Here is an 11,592-nt window from a genome sequence, read left to right as displayed (position 1 = left end):
GGACACACCACTGAGCAGTCTGGTCTCTGCCTCACAGCTCAGCAGAGATAGTCATGCTAACAGACGCCAGGTGAGAGGGAGATGGGTGAGGGTCAGGACAGAGGAGGTTACACCTGAGGGAAGTTGGGGGGCCCCCTTGTGCCACAGAAGGAGGGTGGTCCTCACTCTGCAGGCAGCAGGAGCTGGGGCACCGAGGAGTGTTGTGCTAGGAGCGTTGTGATCCGACTGCTTTTCACTCAGCATTAACAAGCTCCCATCCAGCCTCCGCCCCTGGCACGCCCAGTGCGTCTCCAGAGAGGGGCAGACGCGAGCCAGAAGGATCCCGGCGGCAGTATTTCCCCACCAAGTGCAGGGGGGAGGGCTGTGGTCCCGGGTTTGGAGCTGAGAGGAGGTGGAGAGCTCCAGCACGGGAGGGCGGGGTGAGCAGGGAACTGACGGGGAGCCCAGCCAGGGGCATTGCCAGGACAGGAAAGCGGGTGCAGGTCGGTCCTGGGGGCTCAGTGTTCAGGTGATGGTCTAGGGGCTGGAGCTCTCCCCTGCACACTCATTTCCTGTGGATGGGGCGGCAGGGCCCCAGAACCCGGACACACTGTTGTGAAGACAGTAAATCTTGTAACAGCAGCCACCGTGCATCGAGCACACGCTCCTGCCGTGCTTCACCTGCACCACCTCCCCTTCTGACCACCTCCCGGAAGTGACCTGTAGACCCCATGGGGGTGTCGGATGGTCCTGGTGAGCTGACAGGGTGACGCGGTGGGAGGAAATGAGGGGGATGCTGCTGGCTCTGCTGGCCACGCCACAGCCGGGACTCAGGGCCAGGACACGAGCTTCGTGGGGGTGCTTGCCCCCCATACAGACGCGACGCTGTGACTGGAGCCGCTCAAGAACTTGGTCCGGCCGTGTGGCTCCTGAGTGGGGAGCAGCCAGGCTGGCCACACGCGGGCGCTCCTGGAACATGCGTGCGGAGCCTCTGCTCCAACTGTCTGCATCCTGGTCCCCTCAGGAGCAGCTATGGGACCCAAGCGCTCTCTTCTTGACGGTTGACTGCACTTGTCTGAAGCTGGCGGACACAGTCAAGGCGGTGGGAAACGCTGGGCATCGTGAGGGGGACTGGGCCCACCCTCAGAATGAGCACGTGTGTGTGTTGTGTGCCACTGCTGGCTTAGGCATGCTTATAAGTGACATACATGTGCGCACATGCACACACACACGCACGCACGCACACTCACAGCTCCCTTTCACCGAAAGTGTTCCCGAGGGAACGCCAGCCCAGCCCTGGCCTGTGTCCAGGTCTCCGTCACACTCCTGCAGCTGGAAGGTGTGAGCTGAGACAAGGAGAGAGAGGAGGACACCAGGAGAGGAGAAACTGCCTGTTCCAGGAGGTGTCAAGGAGAACAGCGCCCCATCTCTGAGGCAGAAGCTGGGGCCTTCTCGGGTCTCCTGAGGGCTTGGCCAAGTCACTTTCTACAGAGGACTTGGGGTTCCCACAGCCTGTCCAGGGCCTCTTCCCTGGCTCTACTGAGAAAATACAGACCACTCTGGACAGCACCCACGAGGGCCACGGTGAGACCTGTCTGCGGGGCAGCGGCCTGGAGCAGGCCCTGTTCAGAAGGGCCGGGAGATGTCACCAGGCTGTTAGGGGGGTGGTCTGGGAGGCTCAGAGCAGGATGTCAGAGGCGGTCCATGCCTTGCTGACCGTGTGACTCACGGGGTGCTGGAAAAAAACGGAACTAACCAGAATACTGAAGCAGCTCTCTCCTGGCCTGAACAGACTCCTCTGTGCTTCTCCCACCCAGACGAAGAGGACAGGAGTGTCCCCATAGCTTCATTCACCTGCCCACACCTGCTGGCCAGGACTCAGGGAAGAAGCCAGGCCTGCTGGTGCCCTGGGCACTGGGTTCCGTACAGGACACTGACTCACACCTGACAGACAGACGCAGCCCCACCCCCTGCCCCTCTGCCCCCTCACCCCTGACCCCTCTGCACCCCTGACCCCTGACCCCCGACCCCTGCTCCCCTTGGGCCGGGCTCCAGCAGCACCACAGCAGCTGATGCCTGGCTAGAGTTTCAAGCTGTGGCTTTGACTCATCGCATCTCTGCTCCTTGACTCATCGCCCTGTGACCCGCTCGGAAACCACCCTCTGGTCCTGGGTTGGCTCTCATCCCCGCCTTCTCCCTGGAGTCTCACCCTAAGAGCCCAGATGTCTCTGCCCGTCTTTCCTTTAAACATTTTCTGAGCAGAGCAGAGCTGATCTTAAAAACATAAATCATGTCTGTTTTGGCCAAATGCAGTGATTTCTCCCAGATTGAGAAATAAATCTGTTTATTAAAAATAATTCTGTTGCAACGAAGCAGGACTGGGGCAGATCTGAGCCGTGATCAGCGTGAGCCGCAGAGAGCAGAACGTACAGCCTTCGCCCCTAAATGTCAGGCCCAGATTATGGGGCTGAGAAAAAACAAAAGATAAGAATGGACGAGGAGAATGGGATTTGGACAAGGATGTTCCTGCAGATGCCTGTGGAGACAGGAGGGAGGAGGGAGGACCAGGGCCTGGGACAGATGCCCTTCCAGGTCCCGTTGGAGAACCGCCAATCCTGCAAGGCCGGCCTGCGTCAGGGCCACACCGGACACCAGGGGCCCCAGGGATGCTCTCGCTGCGGTGACTTGACAGCAGGAACATCAGAGGGAGGTACAAACTTCATGAGCACTGTCCAGGGATCCTCACTCCAGGCCAGACCCCAGGCTCTGCCTGTAGGTACCACCCGGGGCCACGTCCACAGGGGCTGCCACAGTCCTGTCACCAGAACGACAGTGCGGAGGGTGATGATAGCATCTGTCGTTCATTAAACATGACGCCGCCTTTCTGCAAAGCCGTCAGCCCTCCTGGGGCCCAGCTAAGAAATGGCCTATAAAACCCTGACTCATGACCTCAAAGCACATTTGCCAACCTAAAGAGCCTTCTCGGCAACTGTGTCCAGGGTTTATCCGTGTGCAGTAATTTCACACCCCTGACCTTTAACACGTCCACGGTCTGACACCTCCCCCCAGAAGGTCTCCCCATCAGCAGCACTGAAGCGTCCAGAACATGCTCGACAGTCGTGGGAGCCCAGGGCCCTGTCCCTCTGGGTGACAAGTGGCAGCCCTCTGCCCTTTGCCAGTGGACATGTCGGCACACACGGGCCACTGCCTTCGTGGTGGTCTCCAAGCTGCCAGGGAGGAGGAGCTCAGCCCTGTCCCCTTTCTGTTTGTTTCCATGGTAACCTTGAGACTCGGGGGCAGGCCTCCTCCCTGGCCAGAGTTGGCAGGCCCTCCTCTGCCCACGTCACCCTGGGCAGAGCGTGGGGTGTGCAGAGGACAGACAGTTGCAGGTGGGGACCCTGTGCAGGGCTCACCTGGAGCTCACCTGGGGCTTCACCTGAAGGTCAAGGGGCCACAGGGATGGTGATGACTGAGCTTGAACTCCACCCCAGATGGTCTCATTCCCAGGCCAGTTGTCTTCCCAGAGAACCCAAGGCTTCCTGAGTAACTGTCAGACCAGGAAGGGTGGTCCTACACCTCAGGCACCACTGTGAACCAGAAGGTGGTGGAGCCTGGTGGCATGGTGCCTCATAAAGACCCAGGGAAGTGCTTTCTTCCCTCTCCCTCCTCCCACGTCACTCCTCCCTCCTTTCCTGCCTCCCAGAGGCACTAGGCCTAGACTGGGAACAAGCCCCCACCTCACTGAGCCCCCAGTTTGGATGAGGGACGCCCTCGGAGACGTCCCTTGAGTGAAGCTCTGTGACCCGGCTGCCATTGGAACGCCCACCCATTCTGGGGGTTGGCTCTACCTCCGCCCTGGGGCCTGGAGGACTTTTCCAGAGCTTGACTAGAAGCTCCCAGGCCCCTGAGCACACTTTGCTCTCCAGCTCGCAAGAATCTCCCCCAGATTCCCGGGCCCTGTCCCAGCCAGGCCCCCCGCACCTGCCAGGCCTGGGAGCCAGGCCATCGGCTCCTCTCGGGTGACAGTCAGCAATCCTGGGACGCTGCGGGTTCCAACGCAGAGAAACAGGTGCGTGCGTTTGGGGAGAAGAGACTCCGGTTCCTGCCAGGTGAAGTGACCGACGATGGAGGGAGGCTCCTCCCGGTCACAGAATCGGCCATCACAGGTCCCTCCACTCTTTACATTGCTGGAGGCCACCTGGGAAGTGACGGGTCACCAGGGACTGGTAACATGATGGACAGCAAGTAATTAGGGGTGGATTCTCCCTGTTTGCAGCATCTGGGGCCGCTGTGTGCACAGCAGATCAGGTGAGGAGGGAAAGGGGTGCTCAGGGCTGTGGGGAATGGGTGGGCATGGAGATTGGACCTCTGCCCACCCTGCCCCATGGGCCCCCACCCGCCCGAGCCCAGCAGTCTCTCTGCACCTTCACTCCCTCCCAGCCAGGGCCCCTGGATGAAGGAGAGGAGATGGCTCTGCAGCCATAAGTCCCGCACCCCCAAATCCAGACCAAATCTCTTCTCAAGAGTCGCACAGATAGAAACACAGAATATTAGAACTGGGAAATACCTCAGAATAGTGGTTCTTAGCTTGTTTGGGAACACATAGGCTAGGGGTCAGGGTATAATTGGCTTCATAAGCTGTTGAGTTGCTCTTTTAGCCATCCCTCCATCCCCAGGTCGACTTTGCCATTTTTTTTCACTATTGCAAGGAAGTCCTCAGTTGATAACAGTGCATATCAGTCTCCCCTCTATTTTCAGTTATTTTATTAGGATATAGTTCTGGGAATGAGAAATCCACGGACATTCTCTTCAGAGAAACGCAGTCATGTACCAAGACTTCTGCACGCAATAGCAAGAGAGCACAGTCTCTGACTTCCGTCTCTGGATCCCAGACTAAGCATAGGTGGTTTAGAAGAGGTGGGGATTAAAGTAGATCACCTCCTCTGTGTCAAGTACTGGAGTTTAGGCACGTTCTATCCATTACCTTACTTACTTCTTATCTCAATGCCTGGCTAATTTTCGTCAAAACTCTATCAGGTAGATAATCTTATCTCCATTGCACAGATGAAGAAACAGACTGAGGTTCAGTGATTCACACAGTGGGACTCACACTTAGGCTTGCTTTACTCCAAAGCCCATCTTCTTTTCATTATACCCTTCTGACCTTTACATCAGAATTATCAAGCACCTACTGTGTGCCAAGGCATTTTCTCCCTTACAACAGTTTTTCAATTAGGGATTATTACAGATAAGGATCTTAGTCTAGAGAAGTGAAGACATGATCAAGGAAACACAGCTGAGTTGTGGGAACCTGATCTAGAACTCGTACTTCTACCTCCTGGTCCACAGTTTTGGCAGAGTAGGGATACAAATCCGGATTTGTCAGATTCCGAGACATGTTCTCACCCACTGTGATGGTTAAGACTAGGAAATTCTTTTACTTGCATTTGTTTTGTTTATACATTTAGGAATCCCCTTTTTATTTCTAGACTTCTGTCCTAGTCTAGTTGGGTATCTGGTTTTCTTTGACTGGCATTGTTTCAGTCTTTATTTTCGTTTCTGCTGCAGTTAGGAATCTAAGTAAACAAGAAAGCATGACTCTTCAATATGGTCTGAATGTGCAGTTGGTGGGGTGAAGATGAACTTTCCTTGTAAAGCTTGTCCATCATAGCTTGCTATAATGAATTCTGCAAGGATTTTTCAGCAGTTAAGTCTTTATTAAGATAAAGATGCTGATAATTCATAACATATACTGAATCTGTGACTACATTCATTTTCTCAGATAGTAAATGGATTGAAAATATTTGCTGGGTTTATGGAAGAACATGTAAGCTTTCGAAAAATGATCCTGATCGCTATAAACTGTATATGGTTAGGAGGCAAAGGAGAATATTCTGAAAACTATTCTCAGCTCATTTGGAACTTCTATTTACTTTACGGAATTACTACTTTCTACAAAGTATTTACTGTCTTTTACACAGAATACTATGTTTCTCACCATATTTTTTGAGATGTTTCAATCATATAGAAAATTAATAGACAAATGAGTAAGCCAACTTTCCAGAGTTGTTTCATCTTAATATTTTGCCATATTTACTTTATACCTTGTTTGCAAGTAACATTACTAGTATGCTGAATTTATTCTTTTTCTTTCCTAGACGTGTTGTTATACTTTTGTTACATATGTATGTATCTGTAAACAATATAGAGCATTACTCTACCTGTTTTTAAACTTTGTACAATGATATGATACTGTACCTATATTTGTTCAGATGTTTTTTTAGTTGCTTAACATTATTTTTAAGAAGTAGCCTTATTGATTGTTAATCTATTTTAATTGCTGTATAGTATTCCATTGTATGAATGTACCAGAATTTTTTTATCCAGTTTCCTTCTGACAGACATTTAAGTTGTTTACATTCTTTTGCAATTCTAAACAATGCTGCTATGAACTTTCTTATGCATGTTTCCTTATATTCCTGTGGGAAAGGTTTTGGATATATACATAGGACTGGACTTCCTGGTGTTGGGTATCTTCAACTTTGCTAGAAATTGTTAATTTCTGTCCAAAGTGGTTGTAGTGATTTACACTCTCTAGCAGTATCCTCCATTAAGTTGTCTTCAAAGGTATTAGTGTACTCTAGTTTTACAGAAATGATGGTGCTTGCATCCTTAAGGCACAAATTGCTTTGTTCATTTCTTTATGCCTATATGCTTTTAAGTCCAACATAATTTTAGGGAGAAAGATAAAGGAATAAGGTCTAGATTGAACGAAATACTAATTCTCCCTTCTGCTATGGCTATGTTCCCTCAAGTACAACTTTACTGCTTGTTGTGTTTGTACTTGTGATGCAGACAGACCCTAATGAAGTAAATTGTTTACTGATTTTTTTTTTATTGTTTTTGTGTCAATAGATTGTCTGAGGATTAAAAAGTAAGCCCCATTGTTTGTTGGAGAGCCCTACAGGAAGTGGGAAAAGCTTAGTCTTACTTTGTGCTGCTTTAGCGTGGCAACAGTCTCTTCTTCGTGGTAAGTATTTGGTTGATATATTCAGCTTGATTATTGGGACTTGAAAAAAATATAATAAAGTACTTTTTATCCAGAATGATTCATTTAAGGAAATAGCATTAACTAAGAATATACTTTTGGTCTTTCTTTTAATCCTCTCTGCTTGATATTTTAATGAATCTCAATATAAACGAATACTCAAGTGGTTGTGCCTTTATTACATTATTAATCTTTGACTATTATCTTTTTGTAAGTTATGTAAATTGATGATCATTTCTCTATAAATGTCTCTGACAGCATAAGTGTTTCTCTCCTGTCCTAATTTGATGCTACAGATAGGGTGACCAACTTGTCCAGATTTGCCAGGTACTTTCCCAGGTTTAGCCCTGAAAATCTTACAGCCTGGGGGACCTCCCAATCCTGGGCAAATTCGAGTGGTTGCTCACTCTAGCTGCAGAGGATGATGAATGTTTGTTTAATTAGAAATATTATGAATAGAGGTTCTTTCACTTTGAGGGAAGCCAGCGGATGAAAGCTTAAGCGAAAAAGCTGAAGTGCCATTGTCACGTCGTTGTACGTGCCACTCAAAGAGTGTTACAAACGATGGCGAGGACCGAGGAGCTTCACGTCATTTCAACAGTCCAAGTACACCACCTTCTGAAAGAAATGGCAGTTCACCAACTTGTCAAGGTAGGTTATATTTTTGCCTGGGTCTGTTGGTATGTGTAATAGGAACCTTCATTACTGTTGTTATGAGACCTAATTTGATAAATTTGATGAGCATAATTCATTAGGTACCTCCATCTAATTTCTCTGGAATTATTTTTAGATAACACAAGAGTGGTCAGAAATCCTTGGACTACTTTATTCTTGGCTTGGCTTTTAATTGATTTGGACATTTTGCTAGCTTAAATCATTTTTTGAAGCAGGCAAGGCAAAATAAATGATATTCAGAAATTGATGTTATTTGTAGGCAGGATTGTTAATTATAAGTTAGGATTTTAGAAAACATTGATTTGTATTGTAAGACAAAATCTAGTTAGCCTCATTCATTCTTGATAAGTTTGCATGAACTTCTGAAGCCAGTATCCTGCTTGAGGATGAGATATGTTTTAGGTATGATCCTTGAATAGTTCTAATTAGATTTATTTAAGTGAAATATATTAAGAATAACATAAGACTCTTAATTTTTAAAAAATATTTCTCTGGCTTTGACTATATGGAAAAGATTGGTCATTATTTGCCTAAGCCAGAAACCTAGGAGACATCCTGTACACGTTGCTCTACCTTATTTCTCCGTGCAAATCTCTATCTCCATTGACAACTCCCTGGTCCAAACTACCATCTCTTGTTTAGAGCATGCAATAACTTCTTTTCCTGCTTTCACTCATGCCATTCTTTAACTGATCACTGGCAGGGAGAAAAGAGGTGGCCATGATTGACTTAAGTCTCAACGTATCCACTTCCTAAAATCAAGAATGGAGTCGTCTTCCTCTAAAGCACATGACTATGTGTGGAGGAGGGTGGCTGCTGGAACCCAAGTGTGATTCTGTTAGGAGTGAGGAAGAGGAGATGGAATAGTTACTGGAGAGGTGACCAATAGTGTTGTCTACACTGTTTTGACCCGTAGCCCTTTTGACTTTCTTTCCATTCCTTCAAAGGGTCATGCTTTCTTCTGCCTCAGAGCCTTTGCTTGTGTTAGTGTCTCTTCTGAGGAAAGTTACATCTTCAACTTGTGATCCTCCTCTTCCATTAGGTATCACTTAAATTTCACTTCCTTGAGGGAGCCATGCTGACCTTTCCGTTAGATCAGATTTGGTTTCCCTGTTATTTTGTGTCATCTCACTGTGTTTGTCTCCTTCACAGCACTTGTCTGTGAAGTTTTTATTATCCATGTGTCTGTGTGCATCTTTTATTGATCTCTGCTTCCCCTAGCAGACTGTGTTCTCCATGAGGTCAGGAGCCATGTCAGTTTGCTTACCATTGTAACCCTGGAACCTGGCAGAGTGCTTGGCGTATAGTAGGTGCTAGATAACTATTTGTTGTGTGAATGAATGGAGTTGATTTTGAGCTAATTATAGAAACTCTGGTTTATAATATTTATATACAACCTGTATTTTTTTTAGAAAAGCTTTATTGAAACGTACTTGACAAAACAAACTGCATTTATTTAAATGGTACGCTTTGGGGTCCTCACGTCAGGGCCTGCGCAGGGCCCTCCTGGCGAATCGCGGCGCCCGCTGCCTCGCCGCCCCCTCGCGCGGGGAGGGGCGGGGCCGGGGGCGAGCGCGCCTGCGCGCAGGGTGCCTTGCCCCAAGTTCACGTGTCTCGTGTCTCGAGGGTGGGACTGCGGGTCTCTGCAACGGCGGCGCTAGAGCGGAGCGTGGGCTGCGGCGGCCGGAGTCATGGCAGGACAGGCATTTAGAAAGTCTCTTCCCCTCTTTGACCGAGTTTTGGTTGAAAGGAGTGCAGCCAAAACTGTAACCAAAGGAGGCATTATGCTTCCAGAAAAATCTCAAGGAAAAGTATTGCAAGCAACAGTAGTAGCTGTTGGATCGGGCTCTAAAGGAAAGAGTGGAGAGATTCAACCAGTTAGTGTGAAAGTGGGAGATAAAGTTCTTCTCCTAGAGTTGGGAGTCACCAAAGTAGCTCTAGACAAGGATTATTTCTTATTTAGAGATGGTGACATTCTTGGAAAGTATGTAGACTGAAATGAATTACTATTGAAATGGCATCACGTGAAGCTGCCCATTCCACTGAAGTACTGAAATCTTTCATCATGTAAATAATTTCCATGTCTCTCTTTTATAATAAACTAATGATATCCAAACTAATGACATCCCGTGTCTCTAAAATTTAGTTTCACTGTACTGATATAAACATTTCCAAATAAAAATATATAAATGAAAAAATATAAAATAAAATAAATGGTACGCTTTGATAAGTTATGGCCTCCACCATAAGGTGTACCTCCATGAAACTTTCAGTCAGCGTCAAGATAGTGAACATACCCATTACCTTCAAAAGTTTTCTCATGCACCTGTTATCCCTCCTTCCCACCCCTCTGTGACTTTCTCTCCCCAAACAACCACTGATTTGCTTTCTATCACTATAGATTAGTTTGCATTTTCTAGAGTTTATATAAATGGAATCAGACAATTTGTACACCAATTTTGTCTAGCTTCTGTCACTTAACATAATTCTTTTGAAATTCATCCATGTTGTGTGTGTCAACAGTTTGTTCCTTTGTGTTGCTGAGTAAGGTTCTGTTCTATGGATATACTACAAATTGTTGATCCAGTCACATGTTGATGTATATGTGAGTTGTTTCTAGTTTTGGGCTATTACAAATAAACCTGCTATGAACATTTGTATGTCAGTCTTTGTTATGGACATGTGCTTTCCTTTTTATGGGCAAATACATAAGAGTAGAATGAGTGGATCACTTATGTTTAACTCTTTAAGAAACTTCCAAACTGTTACCCAAAGTGTTTATACATTATACCATTTTACATTCCCACCAGCAGTGTCGGAGAGTTCCCATTTCTCTACATCTTTGCTTACACTTGGTATGGTCAGTCTTGTCTGCCATTCTAATAGGCATGTAGTGTGGTATCTCATTGTGGTTTTAATTTGCATTTCCCTGATGACTTATGATGTTGAGCGTCTTTTCATGTGCTTATGAGCCATCTGTATATCTTCTCTGATAAAATGTCTTTTTGAAACTTTTGCCTGTTTTTTTTTTCTTATTGTTAAGTTTTGAGAGTTCTTTATATATTTTGAATACAAGTGTTTTTCTATCAAATATAGTTTTAGGTTTTACTGTTAGGTCTAAAATCCATTTCGAGTTATTTTTGGTATATGGTGTGAGGTATGGATCCAAGTTCATTTATTTTGCCTATGGATATCTCATTGTTCAGCACCATTTATTGAAAAGGCTATCCTTTATCCACTGCATTGCCTTTGTTCCTTGGTAAAAAATCAGTTGTCAATATATACACAACTTGCATTTTAGCATCATTGTGAGTTTGGGCTGTTTAGAATAGTCTCTTGGAGCATCAGATGCGATAAATCAGGGTTGGATTCTTTCCATTTTTAAGCAAATTCTTTAGTAAGATATAAGCTAAATACAGAAAAGCATACAAATCCTAAGTGTATAGCTTGATGAATTTTCACAAAGTAAACACACTCGTGTATCTACCACCTAGCTAAAAATAGGACATTACCAACACCCTACAGCCCCTTCTTATGCTCTTTTCTAGTCACTATCCTTTCTCTCCACAGGTATTGGCTATCCTCCCTTCTGTCACCATTGATGAGTTTTGCCTCTTTATAGAAATGGAGTGATATCTGTACTCTTGAGTCTGTGTACTTTTGCTTAACATTGTATTTTGGGGATTCATTTGTGTTGTTGCATATAGTAGTAGTTCTTGTTGTGGTATATTATTTACTTCTATGAACATATCACAGTTTATTAATCCCTTCTGCAGTTATTAGACATTTGGATGGTTTCTACATTAGGCTTTTAATGCTTTTATGAACGTTCTTGTTCATTCTTTTGCAAATAGGTAAGTATTTTCTGTTGGATATATACCTAGGAATGG

The sequence above is a fragment of the Diceros bicornis genome, unplaced genomic scaffold (genome assembly GCF_020826845.1).
Source record: "Diceros bicornis minor isolate mBicDic1 unplaced genomic scaffold, mDicBic1.mat.cur scaffold_55_ctg1, whole genome shotgun sequence".
NCBI lineage: Eukaryota > Metazoa > Chordata > Mammalia > Perissodactyla > Rhinocerotidae > Diceros > Diceros bicornis.
This window is presented reverse-complemented; position numbering follows the sequence as displayed.